This window comes from Aricia agestis, chromosome 22 (genome assembly GCF_905147365.1).
Source record: "Aricia agestis chromosome 22, ilAriAges1.1, whole genome shotgun sequence".
Lineage (NCBI taxonomy): Eukaryota > Metazoa > Arthropoda > Insecta > Lepidoptera > Lycaenidae > Aricia > Aricia agestis.
Genome location: NC_056427.1, coordinates 8,352,720 through 8,380,185, shown reverse-complemented (window position 1 = coordinate 8,380,185; position 27,466 = coordinate 8,352,720). Strand labels below are relative to the sequence as shown.

Here is a 27,466-nt window from a genome sequence, read left to right as displayed (position 1 = left end):
ATATTTTAGCCAGTTTTGTTTTCTGGGTGTTTGAACACAGAGGAAAATCTGGCCATTTTTTTGGGTTTTTGGATGTTCTTATCTTTTTTAATAATAAAATTATGAAAAAAAAAGAAAACATAGGGACATGCTAATAGTGGCCTAGATATTCAGGAAAAAAATCATAACTCTACCGGCATTGTCCAGGGAGGAAACAGGGGACAACGTTTGTATGGAAAAACAGCGGTGTGGACTCCTCTTAAGAATCTGGAGATGAGTCCTAAAAGCAAAGGTTAGATACCATTTTCTAAAGCGAATTATACAAAGGATTTATTCGTAATTCGTAAACTTAATGAGTAATGACTTTAATTCGTTTATCACGCGGAACCGTACATTTCTCTGAGATGACCGGCCGGCGTGAAACAGCGCTAGCGCTGTGTTTCGCCCGGTGAGTGAGTTTACCGGAGGCCCAATCCCCTACCCTATTCCCTTCCCTACCCTCCTCTATTACCCATTCCCTCTTAAAAGGCCGCCAACGCACCTGCAGCTCTTCCGATGCTGCGAGTGTCCATGGGCAACGGAAGTTGCTTTCCCTCAGGTGACCCGTTTGCTCGTTTGCCCCTTATTTCATAAAAAAAGATGAAAACTGAAAAAGTACCCTATGTTCATTCCCGTGACTCCAAGTAGATTATATTATCTGCATACCAACAATACTAATAAATAAAGTTTCGCTGCGTAATATAATATTTACTGTCTCCTACAGACATAATACTGTCTATATATAGACACAATAACCTGAACTGTCGAATATCAAATACGACCTTTGACATTATAAGGAAATACTATAGTAAGTAGTAACTATAGTTAGTCATAATTATGCAATACTTTTAATAAGTCGCGTAAGATTTTTGTTTAACATTCACGATATGGCGAACTTTACTAGTTACTATATGAAGCCCACACGTTGCTCCAAAATGCGTTTATCGCGCGGGAACCGTACCATTTTCCGGGAAAATTATCCTATGTCATTTCCCGGGACCCAAAGTATTTCCGTACTAAATTTAAGCAAAATCGGTTCAGTGGTTTGGGCGTGAAGAGATAACAGATATACACCCGCTATTATAATATTAGTATATAGATATTACTAATATTGGTTACTTTATAAAATATAAGAATGCGTATCTTGGTATACTTGGTATAGGTTACACGTGGTAGAGCCATGCTTCGGCACGAATGGGCCGGCTCGACCGGAGAAATACCACGGGCTCACAGAAAACCGACGTGAAACAGCGCTTGCGCTGTGTTTCGCCGAGTGAGTGAGTTTACCGGAGGCCCAATCCCCTACCCTATTCCCTTCCCTACCCTTCTCTATTCCCTTCCTTATCCTCCCCTATTCCCTCTTAAATGGCCGGCAACGCACCTGCAGCTCTTCTGATGTTGCGAGTATCCATGGGCGACGGCAGTTGCTTTCCATCAGGTGACCCGTTAGCTCGTTTGCTCCCTTATTTCATAAAAAAAAACTGTCAGTCTGTCTGTTACGTCTTCACACTTAAAAGGCTGTTTTGGTATGAAAATACTTTGTGTTTCGGGAACGGAACTCAAGTCCAACTCAACTCCTCAGAAAACATATGACTACCGCGCGACAAACGAATGTTGGCGCAACGGATGTTGCCAAAAGCATTACCTCCCTTTCTTTGTTATCGGGTAAAGCCTGACTTCACTACCACGACCAAGTTAACGAACTGACGTAGGCTATTTTTACCGCAGACTAAATATAGCCCAACGACAGACGAGAGCATGAGACACTTAGGTGATATATGACTCACAAGTCACAACTACGTTCTATGTATACGTAACGGAATCTTTGAGCACGATTTTACCTATCTCCAGTAGTCTAATTAATTTGAAACTTTGCATACATATTAGGAGCCAGTGACAATTTGTTATTTTTTTTTTTTAATTAAAGAAAAAACTTGAGAGGTGTCAAGGGACACCCGGATGGAATGAAGTTTTAAATTTCCCGCCAGTTGACGTCATCGCCACATCAACGCCCTCTGCCCGTACTTTGCTGGTAAATACTTAGGTACTAAAATAAGTGTCGGTCAAAAAGTGTCGTTCCGTAGACGGAACGGACGGATAAGGAATTTCGTTCCAAAAGGCGTGTTATTATTTTTTTTTTTTAACTAAGTATTATACGAAAGTCGGTTAAAAGAATTCGGTTATCTAACATTGCATGCTTGACAAGTAAGTTGATGACCATGCGTCAGATGGGCATGGAAAGTCCTGCGCCTGATATCTTGCCGGTAAAAAAAACTATGGTCTTTTCTGTTCAGTTTAGAAGAGGTACCAGACAAACAGACAGACAGACTTTCGCAGTTGTAATATAACTAGACAACGCCCGCAGCTCCGTTGCGACAAAATTTTATGAGATAAAACCGGGAACCGTATATTATTTTTTTGCGATAAAAAGTATCGTATGTCCTTTCCCGGTACTCAAAGTAAGTATACCAAAGCAGGGCCCCCGTTACCATATATGCAATGTGTGCAAGGCACACGGGCGCCATCCTCTAGGGGCGCCAAATTGCCATCTTTAGGGGCGCCAAAACCAAGATCCCAAAAAATTTGCCTAAAGGGGCGCCAAAATCCTTTTTTTGCACACAGGCGCCAGTAGGCCTTACGGGGGCCTGCCAAAGCATACCAAACATTTCGATCGGTTCAGCAGTTTAAGCGTGAGGAGAGACGTGAGGGAGACGACAGACACACACACTTTAGTATTTATAATATTTGTATGTATGGATCGCCGCCTCCGTGGTCTAGTGGTTAAGAGCGTGGCTCTCGACTCGGAGGTCGTGGGCTCGATTCCCGCGTTGGAAACATGTTACTTCCAAGTTTGGTTAGGACAATGCAGGCTGATCACCTGATTGTCTAACAAGTAAGATGATCCATGCGTCGGATGGGCATGTAAAAATTCGGTCCTGCGCCTGATCTCTCGCCAGTCGTGTCGGTCTTCTGTCACGGTTATGAGAGTGAAGGAATAGAGAGTGCTCTTGTGTACTGCGCACACACTTGAGCAAAATCACTCCTGCGTACCTGGCCTGGTTTCAATGAAACTGGCCACCGTCACCGAAATCGGTGTGGGGACTATTATGTATGGACTAGCTGTTGCCCGCGACTTCGTCCGCGTGGACTTTAGTTCACGTACATCGATAGAGTCGTTTACGCGCAAATCAGAAAAGTATATTGTGTGGGAACCGCACATTTTTATAGCCTATGATCCTTCACGTGGTCTACTTCCTATATGTGCCAAATAACAGGAAAATTGCTGCGCGGCGCCGAGCTGTATATCAGTGGTGATAGCTGTCTGTATCACACGCAGCAGCCGAGCTGGTGGGTATATATAGTCGTAGTCGTAGTCATCGCGCCTCACGCCGTGCGGTTACCGCGGGCTGCGCGGCGCCGAGCTGTATATCAGTGGTGATAGCTGTCTGTATCACACGCAGCAGCCGAGCTGGTGGGTATATATAGTCGTAGTCATCGCGCCTCACGCCGTGCGGTTACCGCGGGCTGCGCGGCGCCGAGCTGTATATCAGTGGTGATAGCTGTCTGTATCACACGCAGCAGCCGAGCTGGTGGGTATATGTAGTCGTAGTCATCGCGCCTCACGCCGTGCGGTTACCGCGGGCTGCGCGGCGCCGAGCTGTATATCAGTGGTGATAGCTGTCTGTATCACACGCAGCAGCCGAGCTGGTGGGTATATGTAGTCGTAGTCGTAGTCATCGCGCCTCACGCCGTGCGGTTACCGCGGGCTGCGCGGCGCCGAGCTGTATATCAGTGGTGATAGCTGTCTGTATCACACGCAGCAGCCGAGCTGGTGGGTATATGTAGTCGTAGTCGTAGTCATCGCGCCTCACGCCGTGCGGTTACCGCGGGCTGCGCGGCGCCGAGCTGTATATCAGTGGTGATAGCTGTCTGTATCACACGCAGCAGCCGAGCTGGTGGGTATATGTAGTCGTAGTCATCGCGCCTCACGCCGTGCGGTTACCGCGGGCTGCGCGGCGCCGAGCTGTATATCAGTGGTGATAGCTGTCTGTATCACACGCAGCAGCCGAGCTGGTGGGTATATGTAGTCGTAGTCGTAGTCATCGCGCCTCACGCCGTGCGGTTACCGCGGGCTGCGCGGCGCCGAGCTGTATATCAGTGGTGATAGCTGTCTGTATCACACGCAGCAGCCGAGCTGGTGGGTATATGTAGTCGTAGTCGTAGTCATCGCGCCTCACGCCGTGCGGTTACCGCGGGCTGCGCGGCGCTGAGCTGTATATCAGTGGTGATAGCTGTCTGTATCACACGCAGCAGCCGAGCTGGTGGGTATATGTAGTCGTAGTCATCGCGCCTCACGCCGTGCGGTTACCGCGGGCTGCGCGGCGCCGAGCTGTATATCAGTGGTGATAGCTGTCTGTATCACACGCAGCAGCCGAGCTGGTGGGTATATATAGTCGTAGTCGTAGTCATCGCGCCTCACGCCGTGCGGTTACCGCGGGCTGCGCGGCGCCGAGCTGTATATCAGTGGTGATAGCTGTCTGTACCACACGCAGCAGCCGAGCTGGTGGGTATATATAGTCGTAGTCATCGCGCCTCACGCCGTGCGGTTACCGCGGGCTGCGCGGCGCCGAGCTGTATATCAGTGGTGATAGCTGTCTGTATCACACGCAGCAGCCGAGCTGGTGGGTATATGTAGTCGTAGTCGTAGTCATCGCGCCTCACGCCGTGCGGTTACCGCGGGCTGCGCGGCGCCGAGCTGTATATCAGTGGTGATAGCTGTCTGTATCACACGCAGCAGCCGAGCTGGTGGGTATATATAGTCGTAGTCATCGCGCCTCACGCCGTGCGGTTACCGCGGGCTGCGCGGCGCCGAGCTGTATATCAGTGGTGATAGCTGTCTGTATCACACGCAGCAGCCGAGCTGGTGGGTATATGTAGTCGTAGTCGTAGTCATCGCGCCTCACGCCGTGCGGTTACCGCGGGCTGCGCGGCGCCGAGCTGTATATCAGTGGTGATAGCTGTCTGTATCACACGCAGCAGCCGAGCTGGTGGGTATATATAGTCGTAGTCGTAGTCATCGCGCCTCACGCCGTGCGGTTACCGCGGGCTGCGCGGCGCCGAGCTGTATATCAGTGGTGATAGCTGTCTGTATCACACGCAGCAGCCGAGCTGGTGGGTATATGTAGTCGTAGTCATCGCGCCTCACGCCGTGCGGTTACCGCGGGCTGCGCGGCGCCGAGCTGTATATCAGTGGTGATAGCTGTCTGTATCACACGCAGCAGCCGAGCTGGTGGGTATATATAGTCGTAGTCGTAGTCATCGCGCCTCACGCCGTGCGGTTACCGCGGGCTGCGCGGCGCCGAGCTGTATATCAGTGGTGATAGCTGTCTGTATCACACGCAGCAGCCGAGCTGGTGGGTATATGTAGTCGTAGTCGTAGTCATCGCGCCTCACGTCGTGCGGTTACCGCGGGCTGCGCGGCGCCGAGCTGTATATCAGTGGTGATAGCTGTCTGTATCACACGCAGCAGCCGAGCTGGTGGGTATATGTAGTCGTAGTCGTAGTCATCGCGCCTCACGCCGTGCGGTTACCGCGGGCTGCGCGGCGCCGAGCTGTATATCAGTGGTGATAGCTGTCTGTATCACACGCAGCAGCCGAGCTGGTGGGTATATGTAGTCGTAGTCGTAGTCATCGCGCCTCACGTCGTGCGGTTACCGCGGGCTGCGCGGCGCCGAGCTGTATATCAGTGGTGATAGCTGTCTGTATCACACGCAGCAGCCGAGCTGGTGGGTATATGTAGTCGTAGTCATCGCGCCTCACGCCGTGCGGTTACCGCGGGCTGCGCGGCGCCGAGCTGTATATCAGTGGTGATAGCTGTCTGTATCACACGCAGCAGCCGAGCTGGTGGGTATATATAGTCGTAGTCGTAGTCATCGCGCCTCACGCCGTGCGGTTACCGCGGGCTGCGCGGCGCCGAGCTGTATATCAGTGGTGATAGCTGTCTGTATCACACGCAGCAGCCGAGCTGGTGGGTATATATAGTCGTAGTCGTAGTCATCGCGCCTCACGCCGTGCGGTTACCGCGGGCTGCGCGGCGCCGAGCTGTATATCAGTGGTGATAGCTGTCTGTATCACACGCAGCAGCCGAGCTGGTGGGTATATGTAGTCGTAGTCGTAGTCATCGCGCCTCACGCCGTGCGGTTACCGCGGGCTGCGCGGCGCTGAGCTGTATATCAGTGGTGATAGCTGTCTGTATCACACGCAGCAGCCGAGCTGGTGGGTATATATAGTCGTAGTCATCGCGCCTCACGCCGTGCGGTTACCGCGGGCTGCGCGGCGCCGAGCTGTATATCAGTGGTGATAGCTGTCTGTATCACACGCAGCAGCCGAGCTGGTGGGTATATATAGTCGTAGTCGTAGTCATCGCGCCTCACGCCGTGCGGTTACCGCGGGCTGCGCGGCGCCGAGCTGTATATCAGTGGTGATAGCTGTCTGTATCACACGCAGCAGCCGAGCTGGTGGGTATATATAGTCGTAGTCGTAGTCATCGCGCCTCACGCCGTGCGGTTACCGCGGGCTGCGCGGCGCCGAGCTGTATATCAGTGGTGATAGCTGTCTGTATCACACGCAGCAGCCGAGCTGGTGGGTATATGTAGTCGTAGTCGTAGTCATCGCGCCTCACGCCGTGCGGTTACCGCGGGCTGCGCGGCGCTGAGCTGTATATCAGTGGTGATAGCTGTCTGTATCACACGCAGCAGCCGAGCTGGTGGGTATATATAGTCGTAGTCGTAGTCATCGCGCCTCACGCCGTGCGGTTACCGCGGGCTGCGCGGCGCCGAGCTGTATATCAGTGGTGATAGCTGTCTGTATCACACGCAGCAGCCGAGCTGGTGGGTATATGTAGTCGTAGTCATCGCGCCTCACGCCGTGCGGTTACCGCGGGCTGCGCGGCGCCGAGCTGTATATCAGTGGTGATAGCTGTCTGTATCACACGCAGCAGCCGAGCTGGTGGGTATATATAGTCGTAGTCGTAGTCATCGCGCCTCACGCCGTGCGGTTACCGCGGGCTGCGCGGCGCCGAGCTGTATATCAGTGGTGATAGCTGTCTGTATCACACGCAGCAGCCGAGCTGGTGGGTATATATAGTCGTAGTCGTAGTCATCGCGCCTCACGCCGTGCGGTTACCGCGGGCTGCGCGGCGCCGAGCTGTATATCAGTGGTGATAGCTGTCTGTATCACACGCAGCAGCCGAGCTGGTGGGTATATGTAGTCGTAGTCATCGCGCCTCACGCCGTGCGGTTACCGCGGGCTGCGCGGCGCCGAGCTGTATATCAGTGGTGATAGCTGTCTGTATCACACGCAGCAGCCGAGCTGGTGGGTATATGTAGTCGTAGTCGTAGTCATCGCGCCTCACGCCGTGCGGTTACCGCGGGCTGCGCGGCGCCGAGCTGTATATCAGTGGTGATAGCTGTCTGTATCACACGCAGCAGCCGAGCTGGTGGGTATATGTAGTCGTCGTCATCGCGCCTCACGCCGTGCGGTTACCGCGGGCTGCGCGGCGCCGAGCTGTATATCAGTGGTGATAGCTGTCTGTATCACACGCAGCAGCCGAGCTGGTGGGTATATGTAGTCGTAGTCGTAGTCATCGCGCCTCACGCCGTGCGGTTACCGCGGGCTGCGCGGCGCCGAGCTGTATATCAGTGGTGATAGCTGTCTGTATCACACGCAGCAGCCGAGCTGGTGGGTATATATAGTCGTAGTCGTCGCGCCTCACGCCGTGCGGTTACCGCGGGCTGCGCGGCGCCGAGCTGTATATCAGTGGTGATAGCTGTCTGTATCACACGCAGCAGCCGAGCTGGTGGGTATATGTAGTCGTAGTCATCGCGCCTCACGCCGTGCGGTTACCGCGGGCTGCGCGGCGCCGAGCTGTATATCAGTGGTGATAGCTGTCTGTATCACACGCAGCAGCCGAGCTGGTGGGTATATGTAGTCGTAGTCATCGCGCCTCACGCCGTGCGGTTACCGCGGGCTGCGCGGCGCCGAGCTGTATATCAGTGGTGATAGCTGTCTGTATCACACGCAGCAGCCGAGCTGGTGGGTATATGTAGTCGTAGTCGTAGTCATCGCGCCTCACGCCGTGCGGTTACCGCGGGCTGCGCGGCGCCGAGCTGTATATCAGTGGTGATAGCTGTCTGTATCACACGCAGCAGCCGAGCTGGTGGGTATATGTAGTCGTAGTCATCGCGCCTCACGCCGTGCGGTTACCGCGGGCTGCGCGGCGCCGAGCTGTATATCAGTGGTGATAGCTGTCTGTATCACACGCAGCAGCCGAGCTGGTGGGTATATATAGTCGTAGTCGTAGTCATCGCGCCTCACGCCGTGCGGTTACCGCGGGCTGCGCGGCGCCGAGCTGTATATCAGTGGTGATAGCTGTCTGTATCACACGCAGCAGCCGAGCTGGTGGGTATATATAGTCGTAGTCGTAGTCATCGCGCCTCACGCCGTGCGGTTACCGCGGGCTGCGCGGCGCCGAGCTGTATATCAGTGGTGATAGCTGTCTGTATCACACGCAGCAGCCGAGCTGGTGGGTATATGTAGTCGTAGTCATCGCGCCTCACGCCGTGCGGTTACCGCGGGCTGCGCGGCGCTGAGCTGTATATCAGTGGTGATAGCTGTCTGTATCACACGCAGCAGCCGAGCTGGTGGGTATATGTAGTCGTAGTCATCGCGCCTCACGCCGTGCGGTTACCGCGGGCTGCGCGGCGCCGAGCTGTATATCAGTGGTGATAGCTGTCTGTATCACACGCAGCAGCCGAGCTGGTGGGTATATGTAGTCGTAGTCATCGCGCCTCACGCCGTGCGGTTACCGCGGGCTGCGCGGCGCCGAGCTGTATATCAGTGGTGATAGCTGTCTGTATCACACGCAGCAGCCGAGCTGGTGGGTATATGTAGTCGTAGTCATCGCGCCTCACGCCGTGCGGTTACCGCGGGCTGCGCGGCGCCGAGCTGTATATCAGTGGTGATAGCTGTCTGTATCACACGCAGCAGCCGAGCTGGTGGGTATATATAGTCGTAGTCGTAGTCATCGCGCCTCACGCCGTGCGGTTACCGCGGGCTGCGCGGCGCCGAGCTGTATATCAGTGGTGATAGCTGTCTGTATCACACGCAGCAGCCGAGCTGGTGGGTATATGTAGTCGTAGTTAGTCAAAGTTGTAGTCGTACTTAGTTTTTGCACTCGTGGTCGTTAAGGTGCTCCCACACAGCAGTTATATAACGTTAGATAACATTTTTGTCTACCTTTAAAAAAAAATAACAAATACACGTTTATTTCTTGACATGTTGTAGCGTATATTACATGCTGTTATGCTGTGTTACACAATGTTTTATAACGTTATATAAATGCTGTGTGGGAGCACCTTAATGCGTTTTACGTATATGTGCCAAATTACATAAAAATCGGTCCAGAAGTTCGGGATATTAGCACGTTCAAACAAAAAACTCTAGCTTATGGTATCAATATAAGATATTAGATTAAAGATTTCAAACAAACTAATCATCATCATTATCATTCCAGGCTAGTCTACGCGTCTATATCGACGTCCTCCGACAGAACGCTCATGCGAGACCTCATGGTGGTGCAGCGGGAGTGGCTGCTGGAGGTCGCGCCGCACTACTACAGGCTTACTTAACGCACCTGCAGCTCTCCCGGTGATGCGGATCGCACTTACAACTTCTCCAGTGATGCAAATCGCAGTTGGAAGTCCTCTAGTGATGCCGATAGCACTACTACAGACTAACTTAACGCACCTGGGAGAGTAACGCATTTATCGTGGGAGAGCCATGCTTCGGCGCGAATGGGCCGGCTCGACCGCAGAAATCCCACGTTCTCACAGAAAACCAGCGTGAAACAGTGTTTCGCCGAGTGAGTGAGTTTACCGGAGGCCCAATCCCCTACCCTATTCCCTTCCTTACCCTCCCCTATTCCCTTCCCTTCCCTTCCCTACCCTCCCCTATTACCCTTTTCCCTCTTAAAAGTCCGGCAACGCACCTGCAGCTCTTCTGATGTTGCGAGTGTCCATGGGCGACGGAAGTTGCTTTCCATCAGGTGACCCGTTTGCTCGTTTGCCCCCTTATTTCATAAAAAAAACCTGGGAGTAGCCTGGTGACGCGAATCGCGCTTGGGAGGCATCGGGTATTGCGGAACGCACATGGAAGTCTACTGGTGATGCAGATAGAAGTTTTTAGGTAATGCAGATTGTATTGAGACTTCTGTATTGATGCGAACGCACTTTTGACTTCTCCGGTGATGCGAATCGCACTTGCAACTCACCTGGCGATGCGTATGTAGCGACATTTAGGTAACACTCAGTAACATTTTATGATCACTTAACGTAAATTTAACCGTTTTCGTGCGGATGTCACCGATAGGCATCATGGGTAGCTTTTCTGTATGGCGGGTGACGCCCGAGAGGAGATAAAATGTTTACCTGTAAAACTATGATGAAATTACATTTTTCAGAGGTTTCCCCTCAATGAAAGTGGCTTTATTTGTCACGTATTTTACGTGTACAGTGTTAGTTTTAGGATATTGCATAAAAACTTACACTTCAGGAGTCCTAAACATCAAACACCAGCAAAATCTCACATCAACATAATTTATTCTTATAACTAACTAGCAGCCCGCCCCTGCTTCGCACGGGTATGAAACAAACATTTCTAAAGTTGGTGGTGTGCTCTCCCGGCGAGAGTGTGGTGAAAAAATGTAACAAAGAGTATGTGGCAGGGTATGACATACCCGCTAACAATATTTGCTGTAAAACCGGATTTTAAGGAAGAGCGCTAAATTCATTATCTTTTATTATAATAAGACTATATTTTAACATATTGGAAATAAAAAAATTGCGTTATTTTAAATAATAATAGCATGTACATTGGCATTAGCCCGTACCTGAATCTTTTATCCGGCTAATAGCCGAGACTCGAATTGTTTACAACATAATAATAATAATAATAATAATAAAACTATTTTGCAACACGATATAAGTAACCATATAAACCAAGAAAAAATAACAAAAATATTTAGGAACATCTTAGGAACTGGAGCTCAGTTCAGCACAGTTTTTGCAAGAAATGTTGCATGCTCCATACATAATATCGCCTTTGTACGGCTTGCACATGCATATTTTTTCTTCCAATCCTTTTTGTATGACCAATCTCCGCAACGAAATTATCGACCGGAAGATTTTGTGTTGAAGAAAGTGGTACGTTGACATCGGAAGAGATTTTCTGACGTATATATGACGCAGTGTTGCCAGATGGTTTTAACCTTTTATCTGTAGTGGGAAGTGCTGTATAAAATCTGTATTAAAGTTAACAAAAAAAAAACAACCTTTTAATCATTATCTACGCTTTTTTATAAAAAAAGGGATACGTATTGACGTTATAAGGACTAAAGTGATAAAATCTGTATTAAAGTTAACAAAAAAAAACAACCTTTTAATCATTATCTACGCTTTTTTATAAAAAAAAGGGATACGTATTGACGTTATATACATTTTTTGGCGTTATACATGACTAGCATACGTAATATCCCGTTCTACAATAAAACGAAAATAAATTGATCAATATAGCCAAAGGTTTACAACACCTGATAAAAATAAGTTACTTACCTTCCATTTCTGTTTGTACACGTAAATAATCACTTTTAAATACTTGAAATGAACTATAATTCCGTTCGCTTTTGGGTCGCTACTAAAAGAAAAACAATTGGAAACAGACGAAACAGCGATAAATTACAATCCCTGGCGGGTGGCGCCCGAGAGGAGATATCAAAGTTCCTGGCGGTAGGCGCCTCAGAGGAGATACGAAATATTTGTTCGCAGCCAGGCGCGTGAAATTGCCAAAAATGACACCGCACTGAATCGGTTAATGATGTCTTTCAAAGAAAATGTATAGAGCTTACGTCAAAACCTTTGGTATGTTAAAGTTAAGTAATAGTTAAAAGTCTTAAAACTTAAATCTTACTGAGTGTGGCCGTTAGATTTTAAAATAGTCAATGAATTGTTCTAAAGAATATGTTTTTTTGTAAATATTATATTATGTTTTATATTCAATAAATTAAGTTTTTATAATAAACTTGTTTCGACGTTTTTTATTTTCCTACTTGAGTATTCGTTAAAGTTACAATAATGTAGACAGCTATTGTTTAATTTCTTTTCTATTTATTTAAAGGACCATAAGCCCATAATATTATAGTCTGCCGTCTTACTGCCGCCCTTAGAGGGGAACATTAAATACTTAACTATAAATTAATGATGATTTTTACAGGAGCCCCATACATTATCTGTCAAACTCTTAATTAAACTTCCATTTAATGAAATTGAAGTTTAATCATCATTAAATGTCTTTGAGTGCGGTTGTTAATCTGTCATATTGTGTTTTTTCCAAACAAAACTAGATCAAAATCGGTCCACCCGTTTGGATGCTATGATGCCACGGACAGATACACACACATACTGACAGACAGACAGACACGTCAAACTTATAACACCCCTCTTTTTTGTCGGGGGTTAAATACAGTATAAGTCTAGTATAAGTACAGTATATTAAGCAAAACAAAATATTAGCTATTAGTAAGGACAATAATAATATTATTATAGTAGCGTTATAATTTTTAACACAATGACAACAGGTGATATCCAATAATAGTCGTATATTTATAAACTAAACGTGAAAAGAGATTGTACACTACGTGACCAAACTGTTGTACTGATAACAAATATTATTTATTTACTGCCAGAATTCCCAATCCTTACTAATATCGCGAAAGTCTGTCTGTTACCTGTTCACACCTAAACCGCTGAACCGATTTTGAAGAAAGTTGAGATACTTGAAGTGCGAGTAAAGGACATAGGGTACTTTTTATCCCGGAAAATGTACGGTCTCCGCGCGATAAACGATTTTTGGCGCAACAGAGTTGCGGGCGTCATCTAGTTTAGGAATAATTTTAAGAGGATACACCAGGGGCGAGAGAAATTGAAAATAGGCATTTGAAAATGTATTGCTGTCTCACAAAAGACAAAAGTTCTAATAAAAGAACAGAAAATCTTCGAATCGTTGTCCGCTGATTCCTTCTCCAAAACTTAACCGATTTAAGTACTTTTTTCATTAATAATTAAAGCAAGGCTTGAGCTATGTTCCTATGTTTTATTTTTTTTTTGTATATTTTAGCCAGTTTTGTTTTCTGGGTGTTTGAACACAGAGGAAAATCTGGCCATTTTTTTGGGTTTTTGGATGTTCTTATCTTTTTTAATAATAAAATTATGAAAAAAAAGAAAACATAGGGACATGCTAATAGTGGCCTAGATATTCAGGAAAAAAATCATAACTCTACCGGCATTATCCAGGGAGGAAACAGGGGACAACGTTTGTATGGAAAAACAGCGGTGTGGACTCCTCTTAAGAATCTGGAGATGAGTCCTAAAAGCAAAGGTTAGATACCATTTTCTAAAGCGAATTATACAAAGGATTTATTCGTAATTCGTAAACTTAATGAGTAATGACTTTAATTCGTTTATCACGCGGAACCGTACATTTCTCTGAGATGACCGGCCGGCGTGAAACAGCGCTAGCGCTGTGTTTCGCCGAGTGAGTGAGTTTACCGGAGGCCCAATCCCCTACCCTATTCCCTTCCCTACCCTCCTCTATTACCCATTCCCTCTTAAAAGGCCGCCAACGCACCTGCAGCTCTTCCGATGCTGCGAGTGTCCATGGGCAACGGAAGTTGCTTTCCCTCAGGTGACCCGTTTGCTCGTTTGCCCCTTATTTCATAAAAAAAGATGAAAACTGAAAAAGTACCCTATGTTCATTCCCGTGACTCCAAGTAGATTATACTCGTATTATCTGCATACCAACAATACTAATAAATAAAGTTTCGCTGCGTAATATAATATTTACTGTCTCCTACAGACATAATACTGTCTATATATAGACACAATAACCTGAACTGTCGAATATCAAATACGACCTTTGACATTATAAGGAAATACTATAGTAAGTAGTAACTATAGTTAGTCATAATTATGCAATACTTTTAATAAGTCGCGTAAGATTTTTGTTTAAAATTCACGATATGGCGAACTTTACTAGTTACTATATGAAGCCCACACGTTGCGCCAAAATGCGTTTATCGCGCGGGAACCGTACCATTTTCCGGGAAAATTATCCTATGTCATTTCCCGGGACCCAAAGTATTTCCGTACTAAATTTAAGCAAAATCGGTTCAGTGGTTTGGGCGTGAAGAGATAACAGATATACACCCGCTATTATAATATTAGTATATAGATATTACTAATATTGGTTACTTTATAAAATCTGTATATGAATGCGTATCTTGGTATACTTGGTATAGGCTACACGTGGTAGAGCCATGCTTCGGCACGAATGGGCCGGCTCGACCGGAGAAATACCACGGGCTCACAGAAAACCGACGTGAAACAGCGCTTGCGCTGTGTTTCGCCGAGTGAGTGAGTTTACCGGAGGCCCAATCCCCTACCCTATTCCCTTCCCTACCCTTCTCTATTCCCTTCCTTATCCTCCCCTATTCCCTCTTAAATGGCCGGCAACGCACCTGCAGCTCTTCTGATGTTGCGAGTATCCATGGGCGACGGCAGTTGCTTTCCATCAGGTGACCCGTTTGCTCATTTGCCCCCTTATTTCATAAAAAAAAACTGTCAGTCTGTCTGTTACGTCTTCACACTTAAAAGGCTGTTTTGGTATGAAAATACTTTGTGTTTCGGGAACGGAACTCAAGTCCAACTCAACTCCTCAGAAAACATATGACTACCGCGCGACAAACGAATGTTGGCGCAACGGATGTTGCCAAAAGCATTACCTCCCTTTCTTTGTTATCGGGTAAAGCCTGACTTCACTACCACGACCAAGTTAACGAACTGACGTAGGCTATTTTTACCGCAGACTAAATATAGCCCAACGACAGACGAGAGCATGAGACACTTAGGTGATATATGACTCACAAGTCACAACTACGTTCTATGTATACGTAACGGAATCTTTGAGCACGATTTTACCTATCTCCAGTAGTCTAATTAATTTGAAATTATACATATTAGGAGCCAGTGACAATGCAATAATTTGTTTTTTTTTCAAAGAAAAAACTTGAGAGATGTCAAGGGACACCCGGATGGAACGAATTTTTAAACCCGCCAGTTGACGTCATCGCCACATCAACGCCCTCTGCCCCTACTTCGCAGGTACTAAAATAAGTGTCGTTCTAAAAGTGTCGTTCCGTCTAGCCACCTTTCGCAACTCGCGATAAGGAATTTCGTTCCAAAAGGCGTGTTATTTTAGTTTTTTTTAACTAAGTAAGTATTATTGGAAAGTCGGTTAAAAGAATTTGGTTATCTAACATTGATGATTGACAAGTAAGATGATCCATGACCATGCGTCGGATGGGCATGGAAAGTCCTCCGGCTGATCTCTTGCCGGTAAAAAAAACTATGGTCTTTTCTGTTCAGTTTAGAAGAGGTACCAGACAAACAGACAGACAGACTTTCGCAGTTGTAATATAACTAGACAACGCCCGCAGCTCCGTTGCGACAAAATCTTATGAGATAAAACCGGGAACCGTATATTATTTTTTTGCGATAAAAAGTATCGTATGTCCTTTCCCGGTACTCAAAGTAAGTATACCAAAGCAGGGCCCCCGTTACCATATATGCAATGTGTGCAAGGCACACGGGCGCCATCCTCTAGGGGCGCCAAATTGCCATCTTTAGGGGCGCCAAAACCAAGATCCCAAAAAATTTGCCTAAAGGGGCGCCAAAATCCTTTTTTTGCACACAGGCGCCAGTAGGCCTTACGGGGGCCTGCCAAATTCGATCGGTTCAGCAGTTTAAGCGTGAGGAGAGACGTGAGGGAGACGACAGACACACACACTTTAGTATTTATAATATTTCTATGTATGGATCGCCGCCTCCGTGGTCTAGTGGTTAAGAGCGTGGCTCTCGACTCGGAGGTCGTGGGCTCGATTCCCGCGTTGGAAACATGTTACTTCCAAGTTTGGTTAGGACAATGCAGGCTGATCACCTGATTGTCTAACAAGTAAGATGATCCATGCGTCGGATGGGCATGTAAAAATTCGGTCCTGCGCCTGATCTCTCGCCAGTCGTGTCGGTCTTCTGTCACGGTTATGAGAGTGAAGGAATAGAGAGTGCTCTTGTGTACTGCGCACACACTTGAGCAAAATCACTCCTGCGTACCTGGCCTGGTTTCAATGAAACTGGCCACCGTCACCGAAATCGGTGTGGGGACTATTATGTATGGACTAGCTGTTGCCCGCGACTTCGTCCGCGTGGACTTTAGTTCACGTACATCGATAGAGTCGTTTACGCGCAAATCAGAAAAGTATATTGTGTGGGAACCGCACATTTTTATAGCCTATGATCCTTCACGTGGTCTACTTCCTATATGTGCCAAATAACAGGAAAATTGCTCCAGTAGTTCGTGAGATAAGCCCTTTCAAATAATTTTCCCCGTTTTTTTCCCACATTTTCTCTATTTCTTAGCTCCTATTAGTCTTAGCGTAATAAAATATAGCCTATAGCCTTTCTCTATAAATGGACTATCTAACACTGAAAGAATTTTTCAAATCGGACCAGTAGGTCCTGAGATTAGCGCGTTCAAATAAGCCCTTTCAAATAATTTCCCCCATTTTTTCCACATTTTCCTCTATTTCTTCGCTCTTATTAGTCTTAGCGCGATAAAATATAGCATATAGCCTTTCTCGATAAATGGGCTATCTAACACTGAAAGAATTTTTCAAATCGGACCAGTAGTTCCTGAGATTAGCGCGTTCAAACAAACAAACAAACAAACTCTTCCCTATTATAATTATAATATTAGTATAGATTATCCAGAGGATCCGTAAAGAACAACTGTTGCGAAGCTAGCTTTTATAATTTCTTATAATAAGAGCCAGCTGTTTCACCACTTCCTTATAAGTGCCGGATAGGCTATCCACCACTTAACTTGACAGATAAAGTATGGAAAATTTGTCAAACAAGTTGTGGATAGCCTATCCGGCACTTATCAGGAAGTGGTGAAACAGACCCGAGGTATGTTTCCGTGGTCCGTCATAATGGAGTATGAGAGTAGATAGTGCTACTGTGTACTACGCACACACTTGGGCACTATAAAGTTACACCTGCGTCCTGGCCACTGTCATCGGTATTAACTATTTAAGGCACGCACGCTCCGCCCGCGTGGCGTTTCACCCTTGGCCGGTGTCCACCAGGTGACATGTTCGCCCTCTTTATCTCTTATAGACGGATTTAAGTATTTTTGTAGCTTATTGTTGTTGTTTGTCCTTCAAAGAGCTAAAATTAACTAATTACGTGGCATATTGTTTTCGCATTCCTTCAAAACAAGAGCCACAACGTAGTTCTATATTTAACCGGATGACCCTGTGAACTTCGTATCTTCCTTCCCTTCCCTTCCTAATATAAACCTCCCCTGGCCATTTAGCTAAAACTTTTTCGTTATCGCTTCGCTATAGGCAGAATTTTTTTCGGTTTTGACCATGATGTGCTCTTGTGTCTTGGCTGACCCTAACAAGCCTAACCCCAAAACGTAAATTTTATATCGCTTAAGTACTTCAATTTTACTTTAAATTTCATGTTCTATACTTATTAAACATCACATCATCACAACATCGGTATTAATTCGATTTCATTATTCGATTTCATTGAAGAGCTCTAACTCCACTACATCCGAAGAGCCAGCATGGCACAGTTTGTTTTCTAAATTAGAACACTGTGCTTTTTTGTAAAATCCAAATCTTCCCACTACCTATTTTGAAAAAAATGAGCGATAGGACACTCACTATTACACCAAATAATATAATCTTCATTTATGTGTTTTAAGGTTCATTTCACGTTGTAAAATAAAGATTATAATATTTATATTGCAAAAGCCGAGCCGCTCATGGCGCGCCTTGCTTTGCTGTAATTCTACAAATATAAGAAGAGCTTCGGATATTACACAAAAATGTTTGCAAACTGGAGTTCTTTTTACGTTGGTCAATTTATTGACCAACGTAAAAAGAATATTAACTTTATGGGCTCACCTCATATTTATTCTGATCATAGACAGGTCTTAGATGGCATTCATTATAATCTCTATGCTAGAGATTTGAAATTCTCAGATTAATAGTTTTTTGCCTATCTTTGCTTTAACCCTTCGTGCGCTAGTCCAACTCACGCTTGGCCGTTTGCCGATTGGCTGAACCAAAAGTGGCGCCCTTCTATTTTTTATTTAGAAGGGCGCCGCTTTTGGTTTTCGCACCAACTGAAAGTTTGACTGGGACCGGCACTGGTACCCATTTGATTTTCACCGCGCGCTTGCAAGGGGCGCTAGGGTAATATATTTTTTTTTTTTATGAAATAAGGGGACAAACGAGCAAACGGGTCACCTGATGGAAAGCAACTTCCGTCGCCCATGGACACTCGCAGCATCAGAAGAGCTGCAAGTGCGTTGCCGACCTTTTAAGAGGGAATAGGGTAATAGGGGAGGGTAGGGAAGGGAATAGTTGAGGGTAGGGAAGGGAATAGGGTAGGGGTTAGGGGATTGGGCCTCCGGTAAACTCACTCACTCGGCGAAACACAGCGCAAGCGCTGTTTCACGCCGGTTTTCTGTGAGAACGTGGTATTTATCCGGTCGAGCCGGCCCATTCGTGCCGAAGCATGGCTCTCCCACGTAAAAAGGTACAAGCTGGAACCGAGCGACACGCGACCAAAGAATTCTATTTAACGACCACTATATACCTACCCTGCACAGCTAACGACATGAAGCTAGCGACACCATTCATAGAATACCATAAAGTTAATATACCTAGCGGAATAGAGAAACAACGGCCTGAGCAAGAGAGATGTCACTATCAGTAACACTGCGTGGTAGAAAGAGACGTGTGATACATGACAGCAGCATTCTTTTTTTGAAGTCCAGTCGGCACGTGCCGCACGTTGACAATTTAATCTCATAGAATTTATGTTCAATCATGCTTGTGTAAGTGTATACGTACACATATTTTTCACACAGATGAAAACCAATTTTGGTTTCGTTTGACAGCTCGACATTATTGCTCTATTCCGCTAGGTATATTAACTTTATGTAGAATACATAGAAACCAGTAGTGTCGCGACGACCGTCTCCGCTGCGGGTGACCGTCTATCCACGGAGTCCAACGCTGCTGCTGTCTCCGACGTCACCGTGTGGAAGCAGAGTCCCTCCAGCGCCCTAGTTGTTCTGGATCTCTCCCCCCCTTTCCACGGTTGTACCAGGAGAGTAGCCCTATAATCCTTAGTGATGAATAAGCAGGCACTGTACCACGTTCCTATAAAGTGTCTCACCTACCGGGCATAATATTGTTATCTTATATATAAAATTCTCGTGTCACAATGTTGTACCATTAGCCGCTCTGGGCAAAGATCAATTTTCTCCGCCCTTTATACACAGAAAATATTTACTTAAGTAAAATACGTAAATATTTCCCCTATTTAAACTGAAGTTGGGAGGTATTCATATTTGGGTGGTGCTATAGCCTGTCAAAAAAGAGAAGACGCTGAACACAATTTTGAAATCACACAAAATGTTATGTGACACTGGCCGGCGACTCTCCCTGTCCGCACTATGGGAGTACGACCAAGGAGAGCCAGCGGCCAGTGTAGGACTATTGCAGGGAATGGATATTAGAAATTATACCGGGCTATGGGGGTGAGGTGCTAGTGGACTGGGTAACTGGGACTATGGAAGGACTATGGCGTCTGCCGATACAACGTGGAAACATGTATCATAAGGTTGGCAGACGGTGACTCGCCAACTCTTTGAATGGGCCCCTCAAAATGGTCGCACGCACGGTGCACCGAGGCGGCAACATTGACAGAGCGGCTTGAGGCAGGAGAGGTGTCGCTGGACTTTAAACGCCGATCATTTGCACCCTCAGAGGGTCCCATCACGTCACCCACTCGCCACTTACGCTTCACATCCTCCCTCCGAGCCGAAGCTCTTGCGACTCCACTCTGACCGGCCGGTTAAGGCAAGGCAGAGGTAGGGCCTGATTCTCCGTCAGTGTTCACTCCGGCCGGCCGGTGAAGGCAAGCCGGAGATGGAGAACAGGGGCTTCCCTGGGAGCACTCGGGTACGTGGGGTCGCTACTCCCCAACAGCTCGCCACAAGCTGCCCTGCGGGCTTATTATTATTATTATTATTACTCTATCTTGATTCTTGACAGACTGTAGGTTGGAGGACAGGAATAAGAGTGGGAATAAGTCAATTTTGCCGCCACTCAGTTTTGCCGCTCTGGCGTGTGTATGTACTCTATCTGTCCGTGACATTGTAGCATCCAAACGGGTGGCCCGATTTTGATATACAGCTCAACAAGGCTTTAAATGAACGTGGCAAGGGCGTCGCCAGCCGATGGCGCAGGAGGGGGGGGGGGGCAAAAGGAGGGTTCGGGGGGCTGAGCCCCCCGCCAAAATAAAAACAAACAATCCAGAAAGTCCAAAAGCTGGTTAGGTTAGAACTTAGACCACAACACAGAGGGAGCCGAGCGAGCGCAGCGAGCGTGCTGCGGCAGCAGCCAGCGACCGTCATCAAATAAAAGGGGGGCTTGGGGGCGCAGCCCCCCGCCAAAACAAAAACAAACACGATCCAGAAAGCCAAAAGTAGGTTAGGTTAGAACTGTGACTGTGCTGCGGCAGCAGCCAGCGACCGTCACAAAACATGCCTTAGAATTCCGAAAATTTCAAAGGTGAGTAGCTCCAAAAACTGGGGGGGTTTCTCAGTGTGGATTTGGTACGGGGGGTGTTTACCCCTCCTCCCCACTCCCCCCTCACCTCCGCTCCCCATCAATCTTGGGGTAGGTTTCCGAACCTTTACCTTGACTTTACCAATTACTTACTACAATTCATACTTTTCTCATTCTCTATAAATGATAAAAGTAGGTATGAATTGTAGGTAAAGTCGACAGCACATGAAGCTTTTCACTTAAGTACTACGAGCCTTACATCTATGATCTACAGCGATCAACAGTATCTTAGTACTATAAACATGTACAGAGAGTACAGAGTCCAATGTGTAAAGCTACACGAGCACGAGCTCTTGACTATGCAATAAAAAACTTGTAAATAAGTTATAATAACATTTATTAGAAAAATAGAATAAAAAGGAGTTTGAATTAGAATAAGTGTACAGCGTACAGCGTATTTTTTTTTATTACCAGATTATAATATTATAGTGGTCGTTGTTTGCATTATATTTGACAACTTTTTTAGAATCTCTAGGGGGGGGGGGGCAGCTGCCCCTCCTTGCCCCCCCTTGGCGACGCCCTTGGAACGTGGCGAGAAAAGGAACTAACGCTGTTTTCATACAAAAACGTCGTTTTTGACAGTTCTCCTTTACCAGCAGCGCCCATTGACATATGCCTTTAAAGCCTTGAAAGCCGACATGATCGAGTATTCTTAGCGATATTTCATCATCATTAGCTAGCTCATTACTGAAAAATATTGGGTTGATCTCGGTTTTATTGGTGTTTTTATTTATTAATTTCTTGATACACTACTTGTTGACAATTAATAGATATTTTTATTATTCATAACGGATTTTCTGAGCTAATTAGGGTATCTACAGACGGACATAAAAACGCGAGGTTATCGGCACAGCAATATTTACTAAGGTCTGAGACGATACGAGACGTCGCAAAAACCTGGAGATAACCACGTTGTTGGTATCCTTCGGCAATGGTTACGGAGATTATAGACGGTTTTCAGGGTACCGTACCCAAAGGGTAAAAACGGGACCATGGGCGTACCCAGGTTATGGGACAGGGGGGGGGGGGGCAAATTACCCAGGTTCTGGGCCAGGGGGGGGGGGGGGGCAAATCAGATTTTTTATAAGCTGTGTTTATAAAGAATAAAAAGTTAATAATATTTTTTAGTTGTAAAATATCGTTTTCATAATTTTTAATTTTTGTAGATAAAAGTACTAGATAATATACTTAGTAGGGACGTCAACATAATCCAGGGGGGGGGGCAGCTGACCCCCCTGCCCCCCCCCCCCTCGGTACGCCCATGAACAGGACCCTATTACTGAGATTTCGATGTCTCCAGGCTGTATCTCAAGAACCGCTATAGCTTGACTTCCGCACAGATTGTGTATTTCTGGTGCTGCTATAACAACAAATACTTACTAAAAACAAAATAAAGTTAATATTTTTAATTTAAAGGGGGCCCCCATACAACAAACGTGATTTTATTGGCCTTTTTGGCTCGTAATCCATTATGGCAACACGTATGTAACACTTGAAATTTTCACAAAATCCTCATTTATACATGTACTTTAATTTATATTTTAATAATAACATTAAAATAAAATAAATAATAAAATAATTTAATAATTAAAAACACAATTTGAGTCCGGTGCGATAGGCGTATGCAAGTGCACGTGTGTCAAGAATTTGCCGGTCACAGTTAAGGTTGTTTGTGTGTTTATCGTTATCTACGCCGCGCTATTCAGCGCCGTAGGCTTGAACTTACCTAATCTAAATAAAATAATTATGAGTGTGAATAATCCATTTTTGAATAACAATGGATAGCATCGGTTTTGAGTGTCTAATCATTTACATAGTAATTGAGTGTGAGCAACAAGTAAACAGTGAGCAACAAGTTATGGAAGAGGAATTTAGTTCGAATAAATCTGCAGAAAAGCGACGCAGTTCCGATACCGCTGAGATGGATGATGAGGGGTTTACAACTGTATGCCGTAGCCGTAAGAAAGTAATTAGAAGTTTATCAGATAAGGATAGAAATATCGAAGTTTTGGTGTCATCGGAACAGGTATTGCCGAAACAAATAGCTTTTGCCAAGTTGTTAAGAGAAGAAAATATACAAAATATTTTACGTATTAAATACAAAGGGCCGTACAAAGTTAGTATTCAATTCGAAACGGAAGAAATGGCCGAAAAAATGATAAACAATAAAAAATTTGAAGAGTTAGACTATAGGTGTCAAAGAAGCAACTCAGTATCGATATGTTATGGAGTTATTAAAAATGTAGAAATAGAGGTTGATGAAAAGGAGATTTTAGAAAATTTTGAATGCGAGTATCCTATTATTTCTATGAAAAGATTAAAACGGAAAGACAATGATGGAGCCTGGATTGACGTCAAGTGATTCGGTGCGTTTGGGATTTAAGGGTAATTCCGTACCATCTTATGTCTATGGTTATGGATGCCGATTCAGAGTAAATGCTTTTAAATTTCCTGTTTCCCAGTGTTCGGTGTGTTGGAAGTTTGGGCACTTGAGTCGGCAGTGTCCAACTAGGAGGATTATTTGTCCGAAATGCGGAGGCAAGCATGCTAATTGTGACACAGATATTTTTATGTGTGTTAATTGTAAAGGTCCGCATATTTCGTTAAGTAAAGAGTGCCCAATATTTAAGAAGGAACAAGAAATTCGAGAAATTATGACCCGAGAGAATTATACGTATCGCAGAGCTTTGACAGTATATTTAGCTACGAGAAGAGGAGAAGGTGCTTATATACATAAAGTGTCCCTCCAGAAACAACAGGACGGTTCAGAAAGGGAAATGAGCCCCATAATAAGTCATCCTACTAGAAAATCATACAGGGAAGTACTCGTCACAGATGCCATTATTCACAGAGAGGAAGTACCAGAATTAGATGTTGAAAAAGAAAAATACGAAAACACAACAAAAAATAGAATAACAAAGGAAGGAGCTCATAAACAAAACAAAGAAGAAAATATTGCAAATGATAGAAAGATTCTTAAAAAGAAGAAGGATCCCGTTCAGAAAGACGACGTTGAAAATACGGAGAGTCAAATACAAAAAGATACTGAAGAAACTAATGATGTTAGGCAGAATAAAAACAATTTCAAGCATTTTTTTTCGGAAGCAAAGATAATTTTTTTTGAAGATAAGACAATGCAAGAAAAGATTCCGGACATTATAGTTTTATTTGTTAAAGTTTTGTTGTCTTCTGTTGGTGAGTTCTTTAAAAAATTTGACGTGATAGATAAACTTTTTACAACTAATAATGACAGGAAATCCTAATAAAATATTTGATTGTAACATATTGCAGTGGAACGCACAAAGTGTTAAATTAAAATGTCAGGAATTAGAGCAACTTTTAACTCAAGAAAAAATACATATTGCATTAATATCAGAATCATGGCTGAAGTATGACACTGATTTTCGAATTAATGGGTACAATATATTCTTTTATTTCGCCTCGTAGCATGTAGAAGGTTGGCCTTAAGTAAATTTCGTAAAAATCCTACTCCGGAGAATTTAAATACATTTGAAAAGGCTATCCGCGAATTTAAGACAGAAATCAGGAAGGCAAAATTTAATGACTGGCAATTACATTGTTCTGCGATAGATAATTCATTAACAGCCACTGAAATGTGGAACAAATTACGTTGGAATAAAGGAATAAAGAAAAGTTCTTATATTGTGTCACAGGAAAGAAATTAAGAATTACTCTGTAGTTTGGTACCGGACTATGTACAGGTGAAGTGTCCGTCTCTTACATCTAGCAATGCGGTCATGGAGGCTGAATCCACCTACCCAGAGTTATGCAATATCTTAAAGAAAAAGGATACTCCACCAGGCATTGACGAAATTACATACTCCATGATTTACTATTCTCCTTACATCTGTAAGTGTTATATTCTTAAAATATTTAATTTAATTCTAAAAACCGGAGTAATTCCGACTCAGTGGAGAGATATTAAAATAGTGCCCATACCAAAAGCTTGTAGTGACCCAAATTTACCACCAAAATTAAGACCAATATCTTTAATAATATAATAATATCTATGGACGCTTCACACCACGTCAGTCTGGCCCCGTGCTAAGTACCTGAAGGACTTGTGTTACAGGTACCAGACAACGGAAATATATTTAATACTTTTATACTATACATATATTTAAGATTTTTATTATATCATACACATATTTAATACACATCCAGACCCGGGAACATTGAAAACTTTTTGTTCCGTCGGCGGGATTCGAACCCGCGACCCCCGGCTTGAGCTACCGACGCGCTCACCACTGAGCCACAGAGGTCGTCATCTTTGATTAATTGTTTATGTAAAACATTTCACCTGTTACTACAAAAACGCATAGAATGGTTCATAGAAAAGAATCAGTTACTTTCTCGCAGTACGACGGGTTTCAGAAGAGGTCAGAGTTCTTTGGATTGTTTAGCTAAACTGATTTAATATATTCAATTGGGGTTTTCGAAGGAAGTTCCTACATTAGTGTTATTTTTAGACGTAGATAATGCATATAATAATTTACTTATAGAAAAACTCGTAACTGAATTAGATAGGCTTGAAATAGGTAAAAAAATATGTATTTATTTGTGGAATTTTTTAAGTCAACGAAATTTAAATATTTTAAAAATTATAAGATCGACCTTTAGAGGATTAGCACAGGGGGACCCCTTGTCCCCTCAATTAATTAATATCAGTACGACAAAAATTGTTAAACAAATTAAGATGGTTCTTCAAAGTCAGTATGCTGACGATTTTGTTTTTTATATTAGTGGCAGGAACAGTATATTGGAATGTATTGAAAAAATGCAATTTGCCCTAAACGTTTTTTCATCATTATTAACGGATATAGGATTAACTTTATCAGTTAACAAATCTAAAATATGTTTATTTAATAGGGGACGTAAAAACTATACACTTTCATTAAAATTAGATTCACAAGAGTTAGAAGTAGTTGATAATTATAAATATTTAGGATTTTGGCTGGATAAGGGCTTAAGGTGGGGTAAACACATAAAAGAAATATCTGAAAAGACACAAAAAATATTAAATGTTATGAAGATATTAACAGGATCTAGCTGGGGTGTACATCCCAAGCACTTGCGCAGGATTTATATTTCCTTACTTCGGAGTAGGATAGATTATGGAAGCTACCTTTATAATAATAGTGCTAAAGTTCATTTGGATAGACTCGACAGGATATAAAACCAGGCTCTGCGTGTCATAGGCGGTTTCATCAGAACCACTCCAGTTTATGTCATGGAGACTGAACTTTGTGTGTGTCCACTGTTTGTACGTAGAAAATATTTAGCTTACAAATATTTACTAAAGGCGCAGTCTTTTAAAGATAACCCGACACTAAATCACTAAATATTCTGTCCGAACTCTCAGCGTTTTGTAAAAATAATACTTTTTGGAGAAATAAAAAATTACCCCTACTTGTAGAATCGTGGGATCAAACAAGTAATGAAATAATAGAATCGTGTTACCCGCTAGAGATGTTTTCGCTAAATGCATGGGTCAGTAACTTTGATGCGAATAGTGTGATCCACTCCACTTTGGAGAGCTTAACTGATCCGAAGAGATTGTATGATTACAATGAACTTAAATTTAATGTTATTATAGAGTTAAGAAATAAATATCAAAATTTTCATTTTTTATATACCGATGCCTCTAAGTCGGGTGGTAATCAGGGAGCTGCATTTTATGATCCTTCGTGTAGAGGGGAATGTAGTAATAATAAATTTAAAATACTGGCTACTACTTCTATTATGTCTTTGGAGCTCATTGGAATCTCACAGGCGCTCAGTTATGCGGAGCACATACCTTCTCAATACATTCTTATTTGCACGGATAGTAAAAGTTCACTACAACATATAGCTCGTTGCACCTCTAGCTATAGAGGTTCACCGATAGCTTATAAAATAATAGAAGCAATAATGACACTGATGAGAAAAAACATAACTGTGAGATTGCAATGGGTCCCGTCGCACATTGGACTTACGAGTAACGAGGAGGCCGACAGGCTGGCGAAAGGGGGTTCTATAGACGGTATTATAATAACGTATTATAAAGCTACGTTTTTAGATCATATAAATGCATATAAATATAAGTGTAGAATAGAATGGAAGAAATATTTCGATAGGAGTTCTAAAGAGAAAGGTATATGGTATAGGAAACTGCAAGCCGAACCCCCTCGTATACCATGGTGCGACAATACCGATTTCAGCAGACAAAACTGCGTTATTTTGTATCGACTGCGTTCCGGACACATTCCGCTTAATAGATTCAAGCATATGATGAGATTGAGTGATTCTGCGAACTGTTCAGTGTGCGGCGTGGTGGAGGACGCACACCATCTGCTGGCGGAGTGTGTCCGGCACGAGCCGCGACGTCGGCAGCTGCTGCTAGACCTAAGTCTCAACAGAACTGACGTAGGAATGTTTCATCATTTATTGTCGCAAGTTAATAACTCAAAGGAGCTTAAGGTTTTGGTGAGATTTGCATCTATCAGCTTATCAATTAATATTAGTAGTTAAGAATTAGTATTAAGTTAATGTACCTACAATTGT

General features: G+C 44.5%; 1 long non-coding RNA gene across 1 annotated transcript; it reads left to right on the top strand.

Moving 5' to 3' along the window:
• The first annotated feature begins 10,779 nt into the window (after positions 1 to 10,779).
• Positions 10,780 to 27,424, top strand: LOC121738002. Its single transcript, XR_006037214.1, has 3 exons — positions 10,780 to 10,790; positions 13,203 to 13,213; positions 27,296 to 27,424. It is a non-coding gene; the product is annotated as an uncharacterized LOC121738002 (long non-coding RNA).
• Positions 27,425 to 27,466: the final 42 nt, after the last annotated feature.